This window comes from Mauremys mutica, chromosome 14, assembly GCF_020497125.1.
Source record: "Mauremys mutica isolate MM-2020 ecotype Southern chromosome 14, ASM2049712v1, whole genome shotgun sequence".
Lineage (NCBI taxonomy): Eukaryota > Metazoa > Chordata > Testudines > Geoemydidae > Mauremys > Mauremys mutica.
This window is the reverse complement of record NC_059085.1, coordinates 6459269-6473966: the sequence shown is the minus strand read 5'-3', so window position 1 is coordinate 6473966 and position 14698 is coordinate 6459269. Positions and strand designations below refer to the sequence as shown.

At 51.2% G+C, this 14698-nt stretch overlaps 1 protein-coding gene across 1 annotated transcript in view; it reads left to right on the top strand.

Annotated features, from left to right (window-relative positions):
* RANBP10 (RAN binding protein 10) overlaps nt 1-9851 on the top strand; it is a 158649-nt gene extending 148798 nt beyond the window's left edge. Inside the window, exon 15 of the mRNA XM_044987379.1 lies at nt 5324-9851. The gene's annotated coding sequence lies outside the window, so the exon portion shown is untranslated. The remainder of the gene's footprint in view (nt 1-5323) is intronic.
* The last annotated feature ends 4847 nt before the right edge of the window (nt 9852-14698 follow it).

Here is a 14698-nt window from a genome sequence, read left to right as displayed (position 1 = left end):
ACCGACTAGCTCTGCTGATCTTGCTCTCAAGTTCTAGTGGTTGGAAGCTTGGCTCTGGCTTCTTGGGTTAAAGAATATTATGACTCTTCTGTCACAACAGCAGTTTTCTTAATGACTCTAGGGTGTCAAGGAGCACTTTAAAATGCGCCTTAGGTAACCGCAGGGGCTCCGGGAGCCGTTCCACTGTAACATTGGATCAGTCTGGAACATGACAACATAGCAACCTTTAGTGCACGAGAAAAACTCACAGCTGACTTGGGCCTGCTACTGCATCTGTGTGGAGTAAATTGTGTTTGCAATGTCCAAAATCTCACCGTTCTCATCACAGGCAAACGGGCTGTGAAATCTCCTTGTACGTGATGCTGTTCTCCTTTGAGCAGCTGGGATGGAAAATGGCTCAAACTAGCTTCTTTTTCCCTACCAGAAAATGAATAAAAAGTGTTACTCTGCAGAGAACAGCACGCAGCCGGTCTGGAGAGCCAGAACAGAGAGCTCAGGACATGCTGTCTGATCCCTGGGCACGCTGCAGGAATGACTGACAATCTGCCATGGTCAAGCTCAGAGATAGCCTCTAAGCTGTTGAATAACAGGTCATGCTGAGACCTCTTTGCTCTAGTGGTGCAGCCAGGCCCCACCACGATACACATAAGAACATAAGAATGGCCATACTGGGTCAGACCAAAGGTCCATCCAGCCCTGTATCCTGTCCTCTGACAGTGGCCAATGCCAGGTGCCCCAGAGGGAGAGAACCTAACAGGTAATGATCAAGTGATCTCTCTCCTGCCATCCATCTCCATCCTCTGACAAACAGAGGCTAGGGACACCATTCTTACCCATCCTGGCTAATAGCCATTAATGGACTTAACCTCCATGAATTTACCCAGTTCTCTTTTAAACCCTATTATAGTCCTAGCCTTCACAACCTCCTCAGGTAAGGAGTTCCACAGGCTGACTATGCGCTGTGTGAAGAAGAACTTCCTTTTATTTGTTTTAAACCTGCTGCCTATTAATTTCATTTGGTGGCCCCTAGTTCTTGTATTATGAAAATAAGTAAATAACTTTTCCTTATTCACTTTCTCCACATCACTCATGATTTTATATACCTCTATCATATCCCCCCTTTGTCTCCTCTTTTCCAAGCTGAAAAGTCCTAGCCTCTTTAATCTCTCCTCATATGGGACCCGTTCCAAACCCCTAATCATTTTAGTTGCCCTTCTCTGAACCTTTTCTAGTGCCAGTATATCTTTTTTGAGATTAGGTGACCACATCTGTACACAGTATTCGAGATGTGGGTGTACCATCGATTTATATAAGGGCAATAAGATATTCTCCATCTTATTCTCTATCCCTTTTTGAATGATTCCTAACATCCTGTTTGCTTTTTTGACCGCCTCTGCACACTGCATGGACGTCTTCAGAGAATGATCCACAATGACTCCAAGATCTCTTTCCTGATTAGTTGTAGCTAAATTAGCCCCCATCATATTGTATGTATAGTTGGGGTTATTTTTTCCAATGTGCATTACTTTACATTTATCCACATTAAATTTCATTTGCCATTTTGTTGCCCAATCACTTAGTTTTGTGAGATCTTTTTGAAGTTCTTCACAGTCTGCTTTGGTCTTAACTATCTTGAGCAGTTTAGTATCATCTGCAAACTTTGCCACCTCACTGTTTACCCCTTTCTCCAGATCATTTATGAATAAGTTGAATAGGACTGGTCTGAGGACCGACCCTTGGGAACACCACTAGTTACCCCTTTCCATTCTGAAAATTTACCATTAATTCCTACCCTTTGTTCCCTGTCTTTTAACCAGTTCTCAGTCTATAAAAGGATCTTTCCTCTTATCCCCTGACAACTTAATTTACGTAAGAGCCTTTGGTGAGGGAGCTTGTCAAAGGCTTTCTGGAAATCTAAGTACACTATGTCCACTGGACCCCCCTTGTCCACATGTTTGTTGACCCCTTCAAAGAACTCTAATAGATTAGTAAGACACGATTTCACTTTACAGAAACCATGTTGACTTCTGCCCAACAATTTATGTTCTTCTATGTGTCTGACAATTTTATTCTTTACTATTGTTTCAACTAATTTGCCCGGTACTAACATTAGACTTACTGGTCTGTAATTGCCGGGATCACCTCTAGAGCCCTTTTTAAATATTGGCGTTACATTAGCTAACTTCCAGTCGTTGGGTACAGAAGCTGATTTAAAGGACAGGTTACAAACCCTAGTTAATAGTTCCACAATTACACATTTGAGTTCTTTCAGAACTCTTGGGTGAATGCCATCTGGTCCCAGTGACTTGTTAATGTTAAGTTTATCAATTAATTCCAAAACCTCCTCTAGTGGCACTTCAATCTGTGACAGTTCCTCAGATTTGTCACCTACAAAGGAGGGCTCAGGTTTGGGAATCTCCCTAACTTCCTCAGCTGTGAAGACTCCATTTAGTTTCTCCACAATGACTTTATCGTCTTTAAGCGCTCCTTTTGTATCTCGATCGTCCAGGGGCCCCACTGGTTGTTTAGCAGGCTTCCTGCTTCTGATGTACTTAAAAAAACATTTTGTTATTACCTTTGGAGTTTTTGGCTAGCCGTTCTTCAAACTCCTTTTTGGCATTTCTTATTACATTTTTACACTTAATTTGGCAGTGTTTATGCTCCTTTCTATTTACCTCGCTAGGTTTGACTTCCACTTTTTAAAAGATGCCTTTTTATCTCTCACTGCTTCTTTTACATGGTTGTTAAGCCACGGTGCCTCTTTTTTAGTTCTTTTACTGTGTTTTTTATTTGGGGTATACCTTGAAGTTGGGTCTCTATTATGGTGTCTTTGAAAAGTGTCCATGCAGCTTGCAGGGATTTCACTCTAGTCACTGTACCTTTTAATTTCTGTTTAACCTCCTCATTTTTGCTTAGTTCCCCTTTCTGAAATTAAATGCCACAGTGTTGGGCTGTTGAGATGTTCTTCCCACCACAGGAATATTAAATGTTGTTATATTATGGTCACTATTTCCAAGCGGTCCTGTTATAGTTACCTCTTGGACCAGATCCTGCGCTCCACTCAGGACTAAATCGAGAGTTGCCTCTCCCCTTGTGGGTTCCTGTACCAGCTGCTCCAAGAAGCAGCCATTTAAAGTATCGAGAAATTTTGTCTCTACATTTTGTCCTGCGGTGACGTACCCAGTCAATATGGGGATAATTGAAACCCCCCACTATTATTGAGTTCTTTACTTTGATAGCCTCCCTAATCTCCCTTAGCATTTCATTGTCACTATCACTGTCTTGGTCAGGTGGTCGATAATAGATCCCTACTGTTATATTCTTATTAGAGCATGGAATTACTATCCATAGAGAGTCTATGGAACATGTGGATTTATTTAAGGTTTTTACTTCATTTGATTCAACATTTTCTTTTACATATAGTGACACTCCCCTCCCCCCCCCACGACCTGTTCTGTCCTTCCGATATATTTTGTACCCCGGAATGATTGTGTCCCATTAATTGTCCCCACTTCACCAGGTTTCTGTGATGCCCGTTATATCCATATCCTCCTTTATCACCAGGCCTCTAGTTCACCCAGCTTATTACTTAGACTTCTGGCATTTGTGTACAAGCACTTTAAAAACTTGTCCCTGTTTATTTGTCTGCCCTTTTCTGATGTCGGATTCTTTTTTATGTGAATGTTTCTCGTCTGATCTGGCCCCTACTTTATCCTCTTCCATCCTCTCCTCCTGACTAAAATCTAGAGAATCTTGATCAATAGACTCTCCCCTAAGAGAAGTCTCTGATCCACGTGCTCCTCTGTAGCAATCGGCTTTCCCCCATCTAGTTTAAAAACTGCTCTGCAACCTTTTTAATGTTAAGTGCCAGCAGTCTGGATCCACTTTGGTTTAGGTGGAGCTCATCCTTCCTGTATAGGCTCCCCCCATCCCAAAAGTTTCCCCAGTTCCTAATAAATCTAAACCCCTCCTCTCTACACCATCGTCTCATCCACGCATTGAGACTCTGAAGCTCTGCCTGCCTACCTGGCCCTGTGCGTGGAACTGGGAGCATTTCTGAGAATGCCACCACAGAGGTCCTGGATTTCAGTCTCTTCCCTAGCAGCCTAAATTTGGCCTCCAGGGTGTCTCTCCTACCCTTCCCTATGTCATTGGTACCTACATGTACCACGACCTCCGGCTCCTCCCCAGCACTACAGATGAGTCTATCTAGATGCCTCGAGAGATCTGCAAATTTTGCACCAGGCAGGCAAGTCACCATACGGTTCTCCCAGTCATCACAAACCCAGCCATCTATGTTTCTAATGATCGAATCTCCCATTACTAACACCTGCCTTTTCCTAGAGGCAACCCCAGCACCATCTGGAAGGAGGGTCCCAACTATAGGAAGGTTTCCCTCTGCTCCCATTGACTGTTCTCCTTCCCTGAGCCTTTCATCCTCCTTAGCAGCACAGGTGCTGTCTGACCGGAGGTGGGACAATTCTACAATGTCCCAGAAAGCCTCATCAGCGTACCTCTCTGCCTCTCTTAGCTCCTCCAGTTCTGCCACCCTGGCCGCCAAAGCCCGTACATGATCTCTGAGGGCCAGGAGCTCCTTGCACCGACTGCACACACCCCCCACCCCCCACAGGGCAGGTAATCATACATGCTGCACTGAGCGCAATAAACAGGATAGCCCCCGCTCTGCTGCTGGGCTGCTGCCTGCATTGTCTCCTCTACAGCTACCTAGGTTAACGACAGGGGTTTTGTTTAAATTAAGAAGTTTTGATTATAGTTTAGTTTAAAGGTTTTAAAGACTGGCAAGTGTGCCTCGCCCCCTTCCCACTGCCCTTCCAAACTCCCTCTCGCAACTCCCTGTTAGCGGCCCCTGTTCGCAAAGCTACACACTCCCAATCGCACCTTTCCAAAGGGTCTGCAGCTAGCTGTGTTAAATCCCCTTGCACTCTCAGTAGCAGCACCAGAGGGTTGCAGTACTGCAACCACTTACCCAGATGGCAGCCCAGACGGGGATGTTTGTCCCTGGAGCAAGCGGGCTGGAATGACTCTTGATTGTGGTTTTGCTTCAGGTTTGCATGGACCCCTGGGGTGAGCTGTGAGGATGCTGCAGAAGTGCACAGCTCGCTGGTTTCATGCTCCCTAGTAAAGGGACCCATCACGCACAGCCTGGGGCAACAAGCTTTCACTGAAGGGGGTTAGCACGCAGGCGTGTGGCAGCTTCCTCCGAGGGGCTGGCTTCAGAACCGGGAGCCTTGGGGAAGGTGCCCTTTTAGTGACTCTGTGCAGGGAGCGTAGTGGGGCGGTTTCACCCTGACTTCCTTTGCAGGGGAGAGAGGTGTCGTCGGAATCCCCTGGTGGGCACCACGGTGCTGCATTTGGACCTCTGGAGAGCCTCAGGCTGGAATAGCAGCGGCTACAGGTCAGGATTAAAGGTCATTGACGGTGGGGCAGGAGCTTCTAGGGTCTGGGGTAGCGGGGAAGCTGTGGGGCAGAGCTGAGGGGTGTTGCCAGAGTTGGGGGATGGGGTGGGGAGCTGGATTGAGGGGCATCAGCAGAGTGGCAGAGGTGGTGTGCCAGCTTCCCCCACCTACATTGTTTAGCTAGTGGCACCAGGCATCAGGAAAGAGGTAGGGAGGAGCCGGGAGAGGATGGCTTGGGGTCCAGTCAGAATTTACACTGTAATCCCAGAGCACTCTCCTGGCTCCGTCTGAGTGCTGGCCCCACACGTGCCTTTTTTCCCCTTCTTGTCTCGTCGGTGTATAAGGAATAACCCAGTGGGGTCAGGGTCTCTGGTGGGCTGAGAGTCGATCGGCGTGCAGGGAATTGAGAGCTTCCTCCTTCGCAAGAATCCTGCCCAGCGCTGGATCTGAGTGACTAAAATCCCATGTCTCCTGAAACCTGCTTCCCTGAGGTTCTGTGCCCCCGCTGTTGTGTTGGTCAGGGGATGTCACCAGCAAGTGACTGACAGGCCATAGGACAGTCGTGCTCTGATGGTAACAGGGAACAACACCCAGGAGCCTTTCTAAACTAGCTCCTCTCTGAGCTCCAGCCTCGTTATTTTCAGGTCCGTAATGTTGCGTATGCTTCAGGTGTGAGCATGCCCCAATCGCCCAGTGTCTAGTGAGTCCAGAGGGTGCCACGGGACGCTGGCATGAGGGCGACAGTGTCTGCGCCTTTGGCGCTCTGTAGCATGCACTCAGTGCTGCAGGGAAGGGCAGAAGCAGAGGCTGGTTGGGGCCAGCTCTCCTGCCCTGTGGCTCTGGCTCCCAGAGGCTGTGGTGTCCTGTGTGTATGTGGGAAAGGAGGGTCTGAGGGGATCAGCTGGGCTGGGGCTTCATCTGAGGGTCACCTGGGACAAATTCTGACCACCTGGTTGGAGCCGTGGTTCCCAGGGGAAGTGCGGATGAACCACGCTTTGCCTGGTGCTGCTGGATGAGTTTCAAGGCCTGCTCGACAGTGACTCTGTTTGCCCCCTTTGAGAGGCTGGGCAGCTGTGGTTGCTATTTAGGCACTTGGCCCTGTCGAAGAGCCTGGTGGGCCATTTCCTCCCAGGGTGTTGCCGGTAAAGCAGCTGCATGGATCCAGCCCTGGGAGGAGCTGCAGCCGTCCCAATGCCCTCCTGCACCGTGGCCCCTGTTCCTGATTGCAGCAGCAGTGGGTACCTGGCATGTAGGGCAGGCTCCTGAGAGAGGGGCAGTGCTTTCCTCTAGGGCGGCCGGGCCCCGGGCTCACGCCTGTGGCTGTAGCAGCTGAGTGTAACAAGACTCCTTGCAGAAGGGCTGGGTGTGACCCCGGCTCTGTCGTGTTGCCCAAGTTTGGAGCCTGCTGGCTGGAGGAGTAACCGGGCTGTTCCTGGAGCTAATGTGCCTCAGGAGGCATCACACCTACTTCCCGAATCCCCTGCCCAGACGCCTGCAGACCCCACAGGCCTGCCTCGGTTCTCCCCCGGTGTAAATCAGGGCTCACTCCACTGAATGGAATGTTTTACACCAGTGTCAATCTGAGACCGGAATCCCCCTGTGGGTCACGTGGGGTATTTCCTGCAGAGTCTAGAGATGGAAACGACCCATTGGAGCAGCCAGTCCCGCTCCCAGGGCCAGGTCCTGCCATGCGTCTCTTCAGGGGCAGTCTGGAGTGTGCGCGGTTCAGCCCTGCGGTGATGGGACCAGCCCACGCTGGAAACGGGCTGGCTGCGTAAGTGCCATTGTCATTCACGTTGGAATCAAACTGAATGTTGGCAGCTGCCTGTGTGGGGGCCGGGGCTTGGCTGGCCATGGGGTCCCTGCCGGAGAGAGGGGCCCTGCTCTGTCCAGCAGTTCCCCCAAGGCTTGGCAGGACAATGGACAACCACACTCACCTATCCCGGGGGGGCAGCGCAGCATGGAGGCTGGTTCACCGCATCAGTGGCCGGGGGAGGATGTTGACTTAATTTGTGCCTTATCTCGCTATCTCCAGAGCTTTCGGTTACCACTTCCTGCCCTCACTAGCGCCAGGCTGTTCCCAGTGCTCAGCTCTCCGGCGGCAGGACGCTGCCCGGGGACACTAGCTGCACACAGGGCATGTGGAGGAGAACGGGTCCCCTCTGCAAGTATTGCTGCATTGCTCCCCACGCTCCGTGCAGCTGACTGCCCTGCTCGGTCACTGCTGCTGCTGGGCGTTAGCCGCGGCTCCATCAGAGGGAGACCTGGGCTTGGACTATGCCTAGAGCTGCTCTGGGGAAAGCGTGATGTTAAACGGGTTTAGCTGAACTGCTCCAAGCCAGGTTTAAACCGAAGGGAGAGAGTCCAACCCAGAGCCACATCACAGCCTGGGTTAAACCGCTGGAGCTCAGGGAAGGCCATTGTGCCGCATGCCAGACTGCGCACAAATCAGATAGCTGAGCCTGCTCCTCTTACAGGAGGCAGCCTGGGCCACAGGCAGGGCTCTGGACTGCAACCTGGGAGCTCTGGGCTCTATTCCGCATCTTTGCCACTGGCCTCCTGTGAGCTGGGCCAAATCGCCTCACCTCTATGGGCCTCAGTTTCCCCAGTGCTCCTTTAAGTGCTTTAAGAGCCATGGATGGAAAGCCCCACATGCTGCTGTTAGCAGTAGCGTCCAGCTGGCTGTCATGCACGCCCCAGCTGCTGTGCATGTCGTTAAGGGCAATGTACATTGGTAAAGAACTGCCCCTAAATTGCCTCTGAATCTGTTTCCCAGTTAGAGGCCTGTTAGTTTCTTCTTTACACTGGTTCCGAACCCCCATGACACTGAGCTGGGGCTGCCGTTGGTCGGAGGAGGCGAGGGGGTGGTGTGACTCGTCTCTCCTGCGGTGATTTGTGCACGGGCCCGGCTGGGTGACTGCAGTGCTGCTGCCCAGCACCTTGCCACGCCTTCAAGAGCACCAGGGTCAGAGGGCAATTCCAGGCGGTCGGCTCTTACCATTGAGCCACCCTTCCCTGGGTAGGGAGATGGGGCCCACTGGCCTCCAAGCGCCAGGTTTGGGAGGCATTTTAGAGCAGGCCTGCGGGGTGGGGGGAGCCAGCAGCCACCTAAAGAGGAAGCACTGGGTCTCTTTGGTGAGGGCTCACATTTGCGCCCCCCGCAGGTGTCCAGCAGCAGCAGCGGCAGGTGAATGAACGCCCCGTGGCTCCTTTCTCTCCGATGAGCCAGTGTTATGGTCTGTGGGCTGTTGCCAGCTCTGTGCACCCCGGCTAGTAACGTGAGATGGAAAGTGTCATCCTAGCCAGAGAGCACCCACAACATGGCCTGGCCACGTAGTTCACGGCGCCAGCCTGGGGGCAGTGCTGTGGTTGGGATCTGGTTCTGGGTGTGCACCTGGGAAGCTGATCACGTAAGAGGAGGATCTAAAATGAAAAGAAACGTTACTTTACGGGCAGTTGTTTTAACCTCTTTTTACTCTCAGCAGCCAGATCACTGTGGGGGTTTTGCACTTTAAATCACAAGACATGTTCCACGAGTTCACATGTTACAGACACATTCCAAATGTCCACACAACACCCCATTCCTCTTAGAACCACCCTCAACTGCTTTGTTTTTCTTCTGTTCCCCACACGCTTCAACAGCCAAATGCCAGGACCCAGGAGGGCTTTATCCCAAATTAGTAGGAAGAGCACAGTGAGGGAGTTGGGTTTTGCACGGTGGGCTCTTGTCACTTTGAAGTTGGAAATTGAAGCAGATGATGCCTTCGGGGGCGTGGGCTTTGCTACAGGACATTGTAAAACTAAAGACCACCTGGGTGTGACGCTATTTAAGGTTAATATCCTCTCTAGTGATTTGAGTTGGGTTTTTATTTTTCATGTGTGCACCTGTGCTCCTCTTGGCTCTGTAGACAGCACCATGTGGAACACCTGGCAGTAGGGGGGTTTTGATGACCTCTTCAGTTTCTTTCTTACAGCATATTAAACAGGAAAACCAATCCAATGAAGTATACATTGTAATTTAATTTTCTTCTTCCGACGGCTCAAAACTCAGGTACGAAAAGTTCAGCTTCAGCGTGGAATGTTGTGAGGACACTTTGGTTTTGTTTCCTTTTTACCAGCCCTGTCGGCTATAAAAAATAAAATAAAAAAAAACTCCACAATACAACTAGTGAGTGAGCAGAGTTTTTGCTCCTCCGGATTTATCCTCTTTGTTAATAACATTGGCTAAATGGACATTCTACAAGTTGTGCACATTGGTTCAGTCTGAGCTTAGTATTTGTGAATTAAGTTACCCAATGCTAGCATGAAACCCTCAAAAGGGGCGGGGGGGATTTTAACTGAAGAAAAAAATGTAAAACTGTACTGGAAATATGGTAACATTCTGTTGTATTTTGACAGAATTATTTTTATTAAAATACACATCCATGTGCAAGAGCTGGTGTGGAGATGTGTGCTTCATTTGTGCAATCAGGGTTATCTGTTATCTCCCCAAGTTAACCCCCGGCCCCACGCCCGCCTGCGCACACCCTCCGCTGCCTCACTGGCTTGCCTAGGATGCCAACACTACTGAGTTTCTCTTCAAATGATCAGCATCGCAGGGGGATGGGGAGAAGACAGTGCAGTAGTGGACTTTACAGCATGTGCTCCCCCTCCTCCCGTGTATCTGGGGCCTGGCCTACAGCTAGTGGCAGTGACTGGCACCAAAATGCCTTAAATTGGGTTCAGGTCACACTTCGGTTATTTTGCAGACCTGTGTGGACATTCTGATTTCTGCCTCTTTTGATTTAGGGTAAATTTGTAATCCCCGAGAAGTGTCCTTCCGCAGACTTGCTCGAGAATAAGCATTGCCAGCTCTTGTGATATTTGGTGTTTTTCTTTAACACACACACGCACGCACCCTGCTGTTGGAATCAAGAGGGTCTTGGTAACTGAGTGTTTTTAGCTCTTGTGGTTTCAGAGAAAAGCCTGAAACCATGACCTACAGGCTCAGCAACCAGAGGGCAGAAAAACAGAACCTAAAGTGTATTTTAAAATAGCTCCCGCTGCTCGTGTGTGTGTCTGCCCCACCATTTTTGAATGTGTAGGCCATACGGCTAACAAAAGCAGTGTGTGAACGGTAATTGCATTACATCTGCCCCAGAGTGTGTGGACCAACCCTTGTCATGGGCCTATCGTAAGCCAGTCCTACAACCCTGCCAGGAAGGACCAGCCATAACCACCACAGGTCTCGGCTGCCTTCCATGAGTCCCCTGCTGGGTGCTCCACTACCTGCCCTCCTTCTCCTCTGCTTCGGATTGTTCCTTAAAGGACATTTGGATGGAGAAGGAACTGAGGGTGGTTTGCCCAGGCACCCCTGGCTATCCCCGGTGTCCAGCATGAGGAGGTGTAGGGCACACGGGGGCCAAACAGACAATGTAACTGACCATCTCTGATCAAGGCTCAAGAGCTGCATGCACACTTGAAGTGGAGCACCCAGAGGCGGACACATCTCAAAGAACCGCAATTACTGCACATGGGGAGTAACCTCTTCATCATCTGCGTCATCATGAAGTCCTTCTGAGCCGGGCAGATAGAACCACCCAGCCTCCCTTCCGAAACCAACCCAACCCATCTTCACTCCCCCTGCTGCCTGAAGGCAGGGCCTGCTACGTGCCAGCCATGGGGACCAAAGCTTGGTTCTGTTCCCTGCAGAGAAACTAACTGCTGCCACTGCCGTACGAGTGACTCCCTGTAAGGGCAGGTGTCCCCAGCATCCTTGCGCACCACACAGCCAGCCAAGGGGAGGGGAGAGGAAGGGGGCAGGTGGGCACGTTAACTCACTAAACAGCAGTGGCGGAGCTGCTGGGGGAACTGGCAGCAGCAGCTGAATAGCCTGAATCAGGTACTTTGCATGGAAATGAGAGACCACAGGATGACCTTAAAAATCAGGGCCAGATGTGGGATGTCCTGCACAATTCAGGCCAGTTGAAAGGTGTGCCCTGCACACTTCTGCTGCACCCATGGGAGTGGCCAACTCCCAGGCTTTGGAAATGATCAACCTTCCCCAAAATCATTAGCTTGTCTTAAAATGCAGGAGGTTTTAAAAAATAAAAAGTTGGAACTTTCTTTACTTTCTAGTGTCTGAGCCTGAGGTTCCATGTGGGTCATGTTTTCAAGCTTTTAGCTGCAAGTGCAAAGGCTAAAAGTGGTTTTGTTTTGTTTTGTTTTGTTGTTTGGTTGGTTTTTTTAAGGAAGCTGAGAGTCTCATGTAATCACATCCCACCAGGAGCTGGGGCTTTCTGAAACATACCAACTATCACAAGATTCACTACAGCTTTAGCAACACTGTAGAAAGGGCATTTCTACATCCTTTCCATGCCCTTTCTGGATGCAGGGAGGAGTAATTCCTGTGTGTAGTCATTACTAACTGCTAATGTAGCCTCAATATTTCTACACTGGAACTGGAGGTGTAATTTCCAGCTCAGGTGGCCATACCTGTACTAATTCTGATCCAGGTAGCACAACCAAAATAGCAGTGTAGCCATGGCTACAAGGTGGTGGGTCGGGCAAACCACCCCACTTACAATCCCATCTGAAACCTTAGGTATGCACTTGGGTTGGCTCACCTCTCCTGCCACCTATGCAGCTGGGGCACTGAGATGGGGATGGGGGGTTGAGATGGTGTGTGTGAGGGGCGGTGAGGCAAGGTGGGAGGGGAACATTAAGGAGGGTGCTGAAGAGGAGGGTGTATGGGCAGAGCACAGAGGTGGTGTGCGGGGGTGTTGAGGCAGATTCTATGGGGGTGCTGAGGCAGAATATGGGGGGCACAGAGGTGGGGTGTGAGTGGGGGATGTTTAGGCAGGATGTATGAAGTGTGATGGGGTCCCTGTGGTGCAACCTGGACCATGGGACTGTGGAGTCCTCCAAGCCCACCAACCTGGGCTGCCGTTCCCTGTGATACTCATGTCAAGCTAGGAGCCTCTGCTAGGCACTGCACTGACACAGCCATCTACAGGCGGGGACACAGCCGAGTTACATGAATGACCTCCCCGCCACTCATGAGCGATACATCAATAGGGAGGCTTCAGCCAATTCCCACCAGTTCTCCAGTCTTACACCCCAGAACTCTACCGTCTTGTACTGCTCAGAAGTCTGACCAGTGTAAACTCAATACCAAGTTCACCACCCTCAGTGTGGAATGGACACATGCTAGCCTGTGTGGTCTGCGCTGAGATTCCCCAAGCACTTCAACCTAAACACACTGTTTTAGGTAAAATATAAAAGATTTATTAACTACAGACAAATTTTAACTTCTTGTAAGTAGCAGGCACAGAGCTCAAAGTCAGTTACCTAAGAAATAGAAATAAATTTGAGGTCTGAATTCTAACTGAAACAGACTGAGCAGGATTTGAATCAAGGGGTACGTCTTCACTACCCGCCGTGTCGGTGGGTAGCAATCGATTTCTCGGGGATCGATATATCGCGTCTCATCTAGACGCGATATATCGATCCCTGAATGAGCTCCTGTCGACTCCGGAACTCCACCAACCCGAACGGCGGTAGCGGAGTCGACAGGGGGAGCCGCAGACGTCAATCCCGCGCCGTGAGGACAGTAGGTAATTCGATCTAAGATACTTCGACTTCAGCTACGTTATTCACGTAGCTGAAGTTGCGTATCTTAGATCGATTTCCCCCCGTAGTGTAGACCAGCCCAAGCACACTCTCACCCTAACATGGTACAAGCAGGTTACAATTCCTCAATATACAGCCTAGCCCCCCTTCTGGCCTGGCACCAAACTTGCCCAGTTTGAAGTCTTTGTCTTCCAGATGTCCCTCCAGCTGTTGAGATGGGGGGGGGAGTGATGACCACTCGCCTCCTTTTATACTTTCTTCCAGCTGCTAGAAAGATCCTTGTAATGAGGATTAGTCCGCCCCCCTGGGGTAGGGGATTGGGTGTTGATGAGCCATTAACACCTGTCTGGCCAGTGATGGCTATGCCTTGATTGCAACTGAAAGACCTATTCCAGTAACACTCATAGCAATACTTACCGTAATAACTTCACATACAATGATAGCGCACACAATCTAACAGGCTATTCATGTTCAGTGGATCAAGACTTTAAAAATGATACCTCACATGGTACAGGCTGGGTCTGGGGGGGCTGAGGTGGGAAGTATGTATGAGGGAGGTACTGAGGTAGTGGGGAGTGGAGGAGGCACTGAGGCAGTGTGTGTTTGGGGGGGCTCAGAGGTGGGGTAGGATGCTGAGGCTGGGTGGGTGTGGGTGCGTTGAGGTGGGATGTGTATGTGGGGACACAGGCTGGGTGTGGAGGAGGGGGGAAGCAATGGGGGGTGGGGTCTGAGATGGGGGGGTGGGCTGAGGTGGGAAGTGAATGAGGGAGGTGCTGAGATAGGGGGGAGTGGAGGAGACACTGGGGCAGGGTGTGTTGGGGGTTGCCGAAGTGGGGCCTATGGGGGCACTGAGGTGGGGTGTGTGTGAGGGAGGAGCTGATGAGCAGGGCAATAGAGAGGGCACTGAGGTTATGGGTGTGGAGACAATGTGGGGGGGTGCAGTGCTCAGGCAGGGTGGGTGGGGTATGTTGGCGCTGTGGCAGAGTGTGGTGACGGTGTGGGGGTGCTGCGGGATGGCATTGAGGTGCAGTAGGGGGTGAGGCAGGATGTGTGGGAGGGAGATGCTGAGGTGGGGTGGTGAGGGGGATATGGGGGTGTGGTCAGGCAGAGTGTAAGGGGGATGCTGAGGTGGTGTGTGTAGGGGAGGCACTGAGGGGGTGTGGGGGGCTGGGCAGAGGGTGCTGAGGCACGGTGTACGGGGGGTGAGGCAGGGTGTGTGGGAAGGAGATGCTGAGGTAGGGTGTGGGGTGGAGAGGTGGATATAGGGGTGGTGGTCAGGCAGAGTGTAAGGGGGATGTGTGTAGGGGAAGCACTGAGGGGCTGTGGGGGGTGGGCAGAGGGTGCTGAGGCACGGTGTACGGGGGGGTGGGGGTGAGGCAGGGTGTGTGTTGATGGCAGCGAGGTAGGTGTTTGTATGGGGGTTGTCCCTGTTGTCAGCATCAGGCTGAGGGATGGGCTGAGGGAGTGGTCCCTCATGTCATTGCCAGGTGGGGAAGGGCCGGGGGGATGGTTCCTGGGAGCAGCCTTGCGTGGGGAAAGGCAGGCTCAGGGATGCGGTCCCTGGGGTCGGCCCTGGGTGGGGAAGGGCAGGGGTGGGAGTGGGGGGGGGTCAATGCCAGGCAGCGGCAGGTGGTCCGGTCCCGGGGATCAGTGCCAGGAAGGGAAGGGCA